Raw genomic sequence first — 13389 nt, 5'->3', positions numbered from 1 at the left:
GCGTGAAGAACCATGCCTTAAATAAGGAGGTTCTTCAGCTGGTGATGTGTTTTGAAGAACCAGAGAGCCTCCTGAAGAGCCATTAAAGAACCTTTATTTTTCTGAGAGCACTTTCACAGCTCAGAGAGCATTTTGATGTCTGTGTTCTAATAGACACATTAAGGCATTTCCTTACAAGAGGGTGGTTTCTATTATTTTCCTTTGGTACATTTTCTTCTGTTATTCTATAATGCATATGTTGACATTGTTCTTATTATTTCTAAAAGCAGTTTGTACTTTCAGCTATATTTTGTCAGATTTCACATATTTTTAATACTTTAATAGCAAAAATTCCCCATGAAGAAGAATTTATCCAGGGTATAAATGATGTTACATTATTATTGATTCCTTAAAAGTGTAGTATAATTTGAACTGTTGTAGATTCCAAGTCACCATAAAAACAAACAAATAAAAAAGAAAACATGTCCCTCCCTGAATGTATTTGGTTGCATTCACTTGCCATGCGCTGTTGGTGTACATTGCATGCACAGATATTATTTATTCATTCATTAATTGTGTTATTATGTTTTAAGTTCAAACCATTTTGGAACTGAAAAATGATTTAAAAAATGTCTGTGTTCTTAGATAAATCACTTTCATTTTAGCCTTTCTTGGGTTTCTTTGTGAAGTTTATCTTTGGTGTCCTGTGCTGCACTTGTGATGGGAATTGTAGCACCAAGCTAACATGGATGTAAAGAACTGGCTCTTGTCCTTCTCTCAGTACACTTGCACTTGGTATTTAAACATATGTTCAAAAACCATCTAGGATGTTTATTCTGTCCTGGAATTTTAAACTGTGGCTGTAAATGTTTTGGACAAAATCTCAATAATATCGTGCAAATATATTTCGCCCTTAGCTACAGTTCAAAAGTGTGTTTAAGTTGAACAATCATTTGACCGCCTTCCAAGTAATTGCCTGAATCCTCAACATCTCGTCCAGGGCTTGTCTTTCCCACGACTGGTAAAGGAGGGGTCAAGTGGGGGGGTGGTCTGGTATGAATATATGACTACTAATGAGACGGTCCTCATAAAGAACCTTACAATTTGGGTATGAATATGTGACCACAAAGAAGACGTGACAATGGCATCACCTAGCAACTCTTATCTGGAGGAATTCCAGAGTCAAGTCTTCTCTGTGAAGCGACGTGTACTTGGAGAGAGGAGCCCCTCAGGCTGAGAGCCAAACACAGCCGACCATCCTGACAAAGACCCCCCAAAAAATCAACTGAAGAGTCGGACATTGTCCTGTCCAACGTTACCATACACGGACATTAATCATACAACAGACAGAATGAAAGATGCGGGTGAAAGAAATAGATTAACAAGTTAAGTGTGGGTTGAATTATGGCTTTGCGACCTTCAAATCACAATTGCTTCATTGCTTACAGAATGTAATTGTAGTTTAACCTGATGAGTGGCAATCAGTCTTAAAAGACAGCTTCACCCCTTGGGAAAAGAAGCGACATATCTTCTATTTGTTACAAGCTTTCATTTTTGAATATTAAATATTAACTTATTCAAGTAGCACTTTGCTCTAAATGGTGCGAGGACACATGTACAGGCACACTGCCACATATTTTTTGGCCATATTGGTGCTTTAATGTAACCAAATTTGAGTTTTGTGTCTCCATAAAGGAAAAACAAGTGTGGTCTGTTTTTCAATTTCACAAAGACCCACCACCATGTCTTAATGTCCACATATCCCTTACATTTAAATTGTACAACACGCTTTGTTTTGAGTATGAACTGCCACTTGAAGGAGACTTGAATCTCAGGCAGCTCCTTCTCTCCACTCTTTATTGGTTTTGATACTCACTGAGGTACGGTTAGGTGTGATTTTCGAGTGCGTTAATGCTTAGACTCCGAGAAGTGGTTTCTGTTGTCATCCAGTTCTCCAAGGTGTCAAAGGTTAACACCCTCTCTAAGACGCACAAGTATGCAAATGCTTTCATTACAATGCAGGCTGCTTTTTATTCACCTAACAGAGCATGTGTCCTGCTGGAGAGCGGACTGCCGCCTCAGATCGCTCAACCCTCCGGGTCGCCCAAATCCCCCCTCCACCCTCGGGTCCCGGGCTTCAGAGGGTGATGACAACACAAAAGTACTTCACGCTGGGGGCTGGGCCTGCATTTTGTGGGTCAGTGAACAACGGCCGAGGCAGCAGCACCATGTCATTCAGACCTGGGCCCCCCTCCCACCCCGGCTTTCCTTACACTTCTTGTGGTATCAGCAAACAGAGAGGAGGAACACTACTGAAAGCACCGGGGAGTTTTTGTGTACCGCCAACAGAAAATGCACCTACTGTTTTCCACCACTCTCACAGTGAGGGTCCCTGAATCCTTGTTAGGAAATGATGGATTCTCACGTCTGCTTATTCATTTTGATGCCTGTCAGGGACTGATTATTTGGTTGAGATCGGTAGCAACATCACACCACAGAAAAACTCCCCTACAAGTTGAAGTACAGAAGTATCAGCAACAAAGTGGACTTCAAAATAAAATAATAATTTCCAAGTACAACCTCTGCCAAAGTTGGTTTATTATGTTACTAAGCTGTTAAGCTATAAAGTAAACAGTAGTTTAATGTTTGATGTAGTTGGTCAAAGTGGAGCCGCTCCACATATAATCAGTGGAAGTTTAATCTATTACAGTGTATTATAATATCATTATAAAATATAAAATGTTAAATTTTTACTTGAGAATTAATTAGTGACCATGTCTCCTAAACAAAGAAACAAAGAGCACAATATTTAGTCAGACATGTAGTGGATTAGAGGAATAAAGGCAGCTTAGAACTGAAAATATTAAAGAAAGTGTGCCACACATCATAGCTGTGTATGTTTCATATTTATCACAATTTGCATCACAATCTGAGGCACTTCAAGAAGAAAGATGTTCAAGTTTGTGTTGGGGTTGTAAGCAGCAGTTCACGTGATTTTTTTGTTGTTGTAATTGTTACAGATTCAAGCACATACTTCGAGTCACACAGTGTTATTTTTCAAGAAGAAACAGGTTGATAATCTGACTGTATCTGAATAACTGGAAGACGCTGATTCACTGTTACCACATCTGTGACATGGTGAATCTTTATAGATAATCCTGTTGGTTTTATAAGGGTTTTATGAGCCTACAAGGTGGGAATTTTCCAACACACAAAGACTTGTGTAATCCTTTAACTTATCTGATAACACACAACTTGTACAAGGCATGAGCTGTGTTTTACAGCTTAGACAGAAACTACAAAGAAAATTATGTTCTGACGAAAACAGGAAATATCTCAGCACAGCAACAACAACAACAACATTGTTCATGTCAGTGCTGTAAATAACACACATCTAAAGCAAGAAGTAGGATTTCACCAAAACGAAATAAAAACCACAAGGCCTCATACTGTTAACTATGCACCAACCAAAGTGTGCCCTAATAATAATGCAATAAAACCAGCCACAAACCAACAACACCCTTTTGTCCACCCGACAAACAGTGAATAGATGTTGTGGAAGCTTCTTTATTCTACTCTCTCTGTTGTCTGCTCTTTGCTGAAAAGCCTGTGCATTTTTTCCCTCCCTGTCCTCAGTCATTTCCTTTTAAAAGCTTCACATGCCACCTCTGGAAACACTACCTCTCTGAACTGGAATTCGGGGCGGGTGTCTGATGTCTATGTGGGCTATGTTATGTGCAGCGCAGCGATCGGAAACAAAGGAATGAACATGCTCGGACAAGTTTTGTATTATGAAGAAAAAGAAATGTGAGAATGCGGTTAAAATCACACGGCATTACTCATACATACACGGGTTAAGTCTGTTGGTGGCTTTCCCCCGTCAGTCAACGCTGCCTGCTTTGGCACTGACCTCATGCGAGAAGAAAGAAAAATGAGCACAGGAGGTAGACATATTTTAGCAGGAATACAAACAAAGATAGTTGAAAGTATTGTCTTACCTTTGAAATTTAAACCACCACTTATTACCTCTGCCTTTAAAGTTTTATATATAAATCAAATAACAAGCTTTTACCAAACCTAAAATTACACCGAAAAATGAGCCTTTGTTCACTGCTTGGGATTACGTTCTCTTATTAGAATATAACAGGTTGTGTATTCAAATTTATTCCAGACTGAGGTCACTATAATCCTCTTCGTCTGGCAAGTAAAAGTGGGGGGGACGTGACAGCAAGTGAAATCTCCTTCAGTAAAGACCTGTGTTAAATGTAATGGATGTTGGCAAAGGGGGCCTAATAAAGATGGCAGCACACATTCATATGCATTAGTTTGTGTGCTCAGCTTGACGAAGTCTGCCCTGCAGGCTTAACAAAGGGGAGGAAGGAAGCCAGAGGGGCTGTGGAGAATGCCTTGGGGTGTGGGGTGACAACACACACTCACACCCACACACACACACAGTGGCCGTCCAGCTTGTGTCCTGTGGTCTCTCAAGTCTGAAGTTATAGCAGTGACAGCTGCTCCAGCACACTCTGCATGGGCTCATTCTCTCCTCAGCAGCCAAACACTCCCCTTCCCTCCACACACACTCAGCCTGTCGCACACAAACACAGGATGCTCCATCCTGTTTACTGTTTACATTTCACAGTGGCCGGCCAACTTGGGAGGGCGATCGCAGGCATTACAGCTGTTTGTAAGGTAGCAGGTTGGATGGTGTGTGTGTGTGTGTGTGTGTGTGGGTGTGTGTGTGTGTGTGTGTGTGTGTGTGTGTGTGTGTGTGTGTGTGTGTGTGTGTGTGTGTGTGTGTGTGTGTGTGAGAGAGAGAGAGAGTTCGCATCCTACTTGTAGGTGCTTCAGTTCCCATTTGTAGCACTTCTGCTATTCACTTATGCATTGCAAACAGTTGAACGACCTTTCGCCCTTGTCGGCGTAAAGGTTGAAATTTTGAAATTGAAAATTCATCAGTGGTTAAGGAAAGGAGAAGACAGCATGACGTGGTTGTTCTGACTGATTTGAAGTCGAGGCCTAAATCTAAGGGTGACATCATGGCCTCTTGGTTTTGGAGTGACCCACTTGAGAAGACAAAGCGTGAAGAATCAACATCCTCTTCTTGAAACTCATTTTTGTAGACATCCTTTTATTTAATGTTGTCTATTTTATACATCTATGTTTTACTCTTTTTTAGTTAGTGATTCACATGTTTGTTTTATTAGTTTATTATTATTACCATTGCTTTTTTCTTTTTATTTAATGAGATTTGTCATATTTACTGCTTTTATATTGACTTTGTATTCATCGATGTCTGTTGTACTGATGCTTTTCCCCAATCTTCTACCATGTTTACCTCTTTTTTTCCACTTCTGCACCACTGGTCTTTGTTCTTCCTGTTTGGCCTGACTGCCCTTCTGTTAATAGTCTTCCTGAGTTTCCTCCTTTTATTGGCCTGTCTGTAAAGTACTTTGCAAACTCTGATTTATAAGGTACTATATCAATAAAGTTGTCATTATTGTGATGATTGCAAACTTTTATATAAAGGGTGCTGCTGGTAGGAGATTCTTTTATAATAAAAAAAAAGTTGTGCTGCTATATACAAAAAAACATCTCTTACAAATGTAAAAATTCAAACACTTTAAGATAAAATAGAAAAGACATTTAAGATGTTACACCAACAATGGGATCCAGACTTCATCCAGGACCTATAAGATGTTAAGTGGCTGCTAACTTTCATTATCTTACTGAGTCAAAGACAGTTTAACAACCACATCTGCTCAGAAAAATAAAAGGGATAAGCAGAAAGGACGACTGGCAGTGTGGTTCACAACAATCAGTTCATTATTTGGCCAAAAGGACACCTGCTTTGTTTGAGGTGGGCCTGGATTCAGAGAGTGATGACGTGAGACAGCTGAACAATGTGGAGTTAACAGGAGCTAATGTTCATCTACTTAAAGTCTGCCATTAGTATTATTTGAATTATTCATTGTCTTGTTTAAAAAGTGCAGATGTTCAGTAGGCTGCTGACATCGTGGAGGACTGCTGTTAGTTTCCAGTTTGACATGAGCTTTAAGAACTGATGGTGTTTATTGAAGATGGTGTGAAGAGCTTCTACAAAGTCGATTTCCCACTCAGAGACCAACAGAGGTCAGTGTTGTTGTGACAAAACACAGCAGAGTACAGCTGCCCCCAAGTGACAGGCAACAGTAAGATACGCCAAACACAACTGATGAAAGCCTCAGAGAAAGCATGTTGAGCTATTGCGTTAGCATGTTGAGATCCTGACTGCTGGATTCTTTATTAAATTCAATTAAGTCGACTAATTGTGACCTGTTCCACAAGTATTACAATTTGGCAGCAGCAAGCTATTGCTGTGATGTTTAATAACACTTCTAAACATAGTGTCAGCAAAGAACTGCAAAAATATTTGTGATAATGATTTATTTTCTTCTCATCCTTTCAAACTCAGATTTCATTAGAAGTGAGAATACTTATGTAGTTTTTGAGGGTTACATCGTTTGCTGGAACTCTTCATTTTAAACCCCAGTAATCCTCAGTCTAACTGGTCTGTCAGTCAACATTTCAACCATACACAGAATACGAATGATCATAATAATAAAAAACAAAAGAACAGAACTGTGTCCCTTTTCCACACTCTAGTCAGGTGTGCCTTCATAAGGCTATAATCAGATAGTGTGACCAGACACTGCTTTGATTAATGATTATAAAATGCCTCCTTAAAGTGAAAGTTCATTCAAATAGCACAATGACACAGATGACAAGAGAAGGAAAGAACAAGCTGTTTGCACATGCTGGTATGTCAGTTGTAGCATGGCATATACATACACACACACACGCACACACACAGGAGCACTGTCCACAAAAACTCAAATATATATAAATGTTTGAAACAAAGAAAAAATGAGAGGAAAGCTTCAAGCGGGCTGCTGTTGTGCCAGTACAATGTTGATAAATAATGCAACAACAATCTTTCTCCTGTGACATTTTTGCTCGAAGCTGAGAATTTTTTGAAGTATCTATACACACACTATATATATCTACACACACACAGAGACACTTTATGCTGCTTTATGGTGGTTCCCTGGACCTCTGGGAATGTGTTGTGGCACCAGGACGGTGGCAGTGAATTCTGTGGGTCCTGTGAATTGCAGGGTGGGATCTTCCTAGATCAGGCTTATCCTGGCACATCCCACAGACGCTCAATAAGATTTGGATGTGGGAAATGTGGAACCCGGGTGAACAGCTTTGCCCTGTCGTGTTCCCTGAGCAGTTTATGCAGTGTGTTGGGGTGCATTGTCCTGCTGAGGGTGGCAACTGGCATCAAGGAGTGCTGTTGCAATTGGAGGGTTGAGAGGCTGCTTTACCTGCAATGTTTAGGTGAGTGGTACATGTCAAACATCCACATGAATGTCGGGACTAAAGGTTTCCCAGCAGAACAGTGCATTTTGACAAGATGATCGACCTTATTCACTACAGGAATACCTCCTAAAACAATTTTTTATGACAGTTTGGTCAATATGTGTGCGATACTTTTCCAGCACCTTTAGTTTAAACTGTAACAGACACAGAAAATGCTATTTTAAGATGCATTGTCACATTGATTTTTTGCATAAAGTTACTTTGGTAATGGTGAATGCAATCTTTTTGTTTTTTGTAATGCCCATTTTAATAACCATTTTTTTTCTCTATGAGTGTTGTCCATGTGTGATTATAAAATATAGATTTTTTTTTGTTTTTGTTACATTACAATGTTATGATGTAAGATGTTTTACATTAAGATGGTTCTGATGGGGATTCAGATACACAAAGTAAATTACTAAATACAGAATAAGCATTTTTAGACTACAAATATTGTAGTGATTCTGACTTTGCATCCGTTGGGACTTCAACACCTGCCTCTGATTGCAGGACAGTGAAGGAACTCAGGTCAGGACGACCATTGTGAGGCACTATTAGGAAAGCAGGGTCTTCTAGCGTCTGTGAAGCAACAAAAATTTTGTACACTATGTTATATCTTCGACAGAACACAGTTATATTTGTGAAGGGTGCCATTAAAGCTGGTCCTGCAGACAACATAAAGCCTCAGACTGTATACAGTCTATTTCCACTACAGGCTGAGCATGCCTGTGTCACGTGACTGGTACAGGAAGCGTCCTCTGACGGTGCAGCCACCACCGGGCAGGTTCGTATCCAGATAACTTTTCAGAGTCTGTCTGCAGTCTTTACATGTGTAAGTGTACAGTTTAGTCGTCCGACCCGTTTCCATTTGTGACACCGCATTTCCAAATGAAATAAAGCGGTTTGTCGGTAGAGCACCGTGTGTTTGTAGCCGGAGTGAAGTTTGACAGCTGGCAGGTGGAATGGTGACACGAGCGCGCTGCTCATCTTGTGTTTTGGTTTTTTACACCGCGAAAGCAAACGACTACAGTATGGGATTAAATAAACAGGTTGTAGAGCCAGCTGGCTTGCGTGTTTTGGGATCAAATGCTTCATAAACAGTACGTTACCTTCGCTAACGTTACCTTTAGCACGGTGCGTGGGTGTAAGCGTTTGGCAACTTTAGCTAACTCTGTTGACTACACTCATTTCCTGTAGGTTCTGTTTGTTTTGGTTTGGTTTTTTGAAACTAAGTGAAAAGTTGTCGATCGAGAAGTTTTGTTTTAGTGATGATGCGTTCACAGATTAGTGGAATCGAGCCAACTCCAGGTTTTAAAGGGGCAGGGATTTCAGCTCAGTGGGATGTGGATTTAACCCTCCTGTTGTCCTCATTTACGGCCACCAAAAATATTGTTTCCTTGTCTGACAAAAATTCAAAAGTTTAACAAAAAATTCCCCAAATTTATGAAAATTTGCAAAATATTCAGGAAGAAAATTTCAATAATTCCCTCAAAAATTCCCTTAAAAGTTTTATTTAAAAAAAATCCCCCAAATTTGGCAAGAAAAATTTTATAAATAAAAAAAATTCATAAATATTTTCAAAAAATTTGTAAAAATCTACCAAAAAATCTGAAAACTATCTAACGTGATTACATATCGGTAAAACTTCTAATATTTTCTTTAAGAACATTCACATAAAAATCAACCAAAAACCAGTGAAATGCGCTGGATTTTGGTTGATCTTTTTGTGTGGATGTTCTTAAGGAAACATTTTTAACATTTCTTATTTCCCACCAAAAAATGTTCAAAGATTTCCCAAAATTGTTGAAAATGTGGACATCAGAAATTTCACTGATTTTTTTTTTTTCCCCTCACATTTTCAAACTTTAAAACGGGTCAATTTTGACCTGCAGGACTACACGAGGGTTAAAGGAAAACACTGCAACCCGTAAAACCAATGCCGTAAATAAAAGTGTGTCTCCCAGTTCATACACGTCTACAGCTGCTAATCATACCACACCCAGAACTTTCAACATTTGGTCTTTGTGAAACTTTAACGTTTCCTCTGACAAAATAAATGTTTACCGGCCAAAACTTTATCACGCCTCCATTAAAGTTGCGTATGATTGGTCGGATGAGGCCACGGAAGCCTTTAGTGAACACACCAAAACCAAAGACAAAGCGGAATATCGGTGATTTGATTATGCTGTGTTGAGTTTAATTAGAAATCTGTCAGTATGAGAATTAAGAAATTTACTACTAATCATTAATTTTCTGGCATGTGGATACTAATATTGGTACGGTTAAGATTTTGCTTATTTGAGTTATTTATCTTTCAGTTATTGAGTTATAAGCTGCTGTTTATTTGAGGGAAATAGTGATTCCCTGTAGATGTCATTAATTTAGGACATTGTTAGAAAGACTCATACAGTAAAAAAACATCCAGAGTTTATTTCTTTTTTTTTTTTAAATTGATGTCCACGTGTGATTTTAATTTAGCTAAGTACAGCAACTTATGGTACAAAAAATCTCAATTCACCATTTCCATATTGTGATAGTTACTTTTACTGATTAGAGAGGTGACATTCTGTAACACATCCATGTGCACTCTACTGTCACTGCTGCAGATATCCGGCTGTGGAACAGAAAAATCTGCCTAATATGACAAATATTTAGACTTTAGTAGACAGATGAGACTTTCAAAAGACTCAGGCAAACTAAGCTTAAGCTCCCGTTGACACTTTAAGGTCTTTGTATGTCGTTTCCGTCAGCTAAAAGCCACAAACCGTGTCCTCTGTGCTTTCTGTGGTTTTCATGAGCAGCTGCACAGCTAGCTGGACTGCTGCTACACAACGCTTACAGTCAAATAACTTTGCTTTCACTTTAACTCTGTACCATTTTTGCATTCACTATAACTTGGACAGTAGCATTTTAATTAATGAGCTCGACATATCAGAGCTGCGTTAGTAGGACTTCACAGGGACTGTATGTGTCTGGTGTGTATAATACCCTTGATTTTACTGTAATTTAAGTGATAGAGGAATGATCTTTGGGCTATAAACTTTAAAACCAATGACTTATAATGAATGAATGAACCTGTATGAATGAAGTCATATTGTGTTGATTTAATAGTATTTTAGTCATAATGTAAGAACTGCAGTTGCTTTATTGGCAAGTGGAAAGCTTAACTATATGATTTGTATTGAAATGTTTCTTGTAACTGAATCATCATGACCAACAAAACCAAATGTTTTGCACTTTATAGAATATTTAGACATGAAATTTAGGATGATTCTCAGAGTCAGTTTTATTACCAAGCAGGTTGTTACATTAGTGGATTTTTGCTTGGTAATTTTTTGCATATAAGTACGCCAACACTGGGAAGTAGAAGTATTTAAAGACATTAAAAAAAATAATTTAAAAAGCAAGTGTTATACGAGCATTTACCCAATAAGCTTGACCTTTAATGTAACCCTCAAAAATAAAGTTTTTTTTAATGTAATATTACCATTTCAGTCACCATGTAGGGGCTTTTGACAAGTGGAAAACTGCACTGTTTGTGTTCAATTGTACACTTAAAGTTAAAGTCTTTCCTTTATTATCACTAAATACTACAATACTAAATTACTTTGATTGGTTATAATAGGGGCTGCTCAGTGGAGTAGTGGTTAGCACTTTCGCCTTGCAGCAAGAAGATCCCTGGTTCGAATCCCGGGGTGGGCCTGGGATCTTTCTGCATGGAGTTTGCATGCGTGGGTTTTCTCCGGGCACTCCGGCTTCCTCCCACAGTCCAAAAACATGCTGAGGTTAATTGATGACTCTAAATTGCCCGTAGGTGTGAATGCGAGTGTGATTGTTCGTCTGTATATGTAGCCCTGCGACAGACTGGCGACCTGTCCAGGGTGTCCCCTGCCTTCGCCCGAGTCAGCTGGGATAGACTCCAGCACCCCCTGCGACCCTAGTGAGGATAAAGCGGTGTATAGAGGATGGATGGATGGATAGTTATAATGGTTTCTCCCGCTCAAGCAATCTTCAGACAAAGACTTTATGGCAGAGCATCTAAACCAAAGTCTGTGCGTTATATAAATTAACAGCATCCGAACAGATAAAGCAACTAAGCTCTTTAGTTTGTGTGATAATTTGAGAAAAAACTTCACAGATAATTGCTAATTATTAAAATACAGGGTGACCCCCAAAAAATTGACATCATTTGAGATGCCCATATTGGATTGACTACATGGTCAGGAGAACTTATGCTTAATAGGATTTATTTTAGACATAAAACATTTTATTCTACCAATTTCAAATGAAAAATTCTGGGGGATGGTAATTTTCTAATGTTCCAAAGGTAGTACAAATGTTCAGTCTGTGCGCCGCTTGTGATGGGGCACACATCAAGTCGGCAGTGGAGTTCCTGCCACTGCAGCATGTCGTGTGTAACATTCTCCAGAGCCTCAGTGATTCTGTTATTGAGTTCCTCTACACATGTGGAAAGTGGTGGGATATAGACCAGTGCTTTCATGAAACCCCACAAAAAGAAATCTCACTGTTAGGTCAGGTGAGCGTGAGGGGAATTTCAAAGCATGTTCTTTTCCTCATTAGCACGTCCAATCCATCTTCCTGGCAGATTCTCGATAAGATAAGCTCTATTATTAGGCGATGAAATGATGTCAAATTTATTGGGACACCCTGTACTTTAATACTGATCTGGGCAACGCCTCCCTTTGACCTCAGAATATCTCTAATTCTTTATGGTATTGATTCAACAATATGCTCATTCATTTAAAGATCCAGTGTGACAAAAATATGTCTGTACTGGGTTTTCTACTTGTTATAAAATTGCAAGTATATAGCAAAAGCTGTTAAGATATAAAAATGTTTACTTCTACCATTCCTCCATCCTTATACAACTTGATAACCCCCCATCTTCACAAGGCAGTAAGAATTTAACTTGGCTGCTAAGTTCCAGCTGACGAACCAACAGTCGTCCAGCTAAAAACTACACAATCCCGCTCGTCACTGTTGGCTGTGTCTACACGAGCCATTCATAATGAACAGCTGCCTCTCAGTCTGCAAGGTTGTTTGCTGTATGGAGCTACTTCTGCAAACTCTAAAATGTCTCAGCAAACACCATCAAATGTTCTGCTGTTGGCTGCATGAGTGAAAACAAAAGTATTCATGCACTTCCGTTATGAATTATTGCGAGCAATGTTACTCCAAAAATAGCAAAATCCTAGGGTTAGCAAGTTGTGTGTCGAATTCAACTGATATTACCATTAGCTTTGACTGTATGCACACAGATAAGAGCTATGTGAAAACTGTAAAGCTGAGACAGTCAGAAAGGGTGGAAACTTTAAGACCAATTATAAACCTGCGTCGGTTTCTGTGTTTCATGCTGCCACTTTAGTGCTGCCTAAGTTTGATCATTGTTTACATCTGTTCTCTCCTACTCTTTGCGCTCACATATGCATCATTTTAATACAGCCAAATTCCCAATGAAGTTGTTTTCATTTACCTATTTTTCAGTTTCTGCTGCCTGAAATGCAGCCTGTTCAGACGTCATATTGACCAGTAGTCACTTGATAGCCAGTTTGAAGTTTCTACTCTGCATTGCTAAACGACTGAGTTGTTTTATTGCAACATTGACTGACAAACTTACTGTAGACATGAGTTAAAAACAATGGACCTGCTGTGAGTTCTGTTTTATTTCAGCGTAAATGATCACTCAGAGAGAAAGTTAGAAGTGACAAAAAGTTGGATATGACAGAAAGTCTTGATCCCACATAATGAAGTGTCTGTCAGCTGCCGTGCAGTCAAGTGTTTTGCGTTGTGCTGTCAATCACACATACAGAGAGAGTCTTCTTCCTTATGAACATGAACAGCTGCAGCTCAAATGTATTTAAAGCTCCAGACATTGAAACAGCCTGTTTAAATTAGAGCTAATATTGGGGATATACAGCATTGTGAATGACTGGGAATCCATCTTTGCAGTATTTTGAGCTGAAAAATGTAAAAACATATAAAAGG

The sequence above is a fragment of the Acanthochromis polyacanthus genome, chromosome 5 (genome assembly GCF_021347895.1).
Source record: "Acanthochromis polyacanthus isolate Apoly-LR-REF ecotype Palm Island chromosome 5, KAUST_Apoly_ChrSc, whole genome shotgun sequence".
NCBI classification, from domain to species: Eukaryota; Metazoa; Chordata; class Actinopteri; family Pomacentridae; genus Acanthochromis; species Acanthochromis polyacanthus.
The sequence above is the reverse complement of the archived record's forward strand: the minus strand, read 5'-3'. Positions refer to the sequence as shown.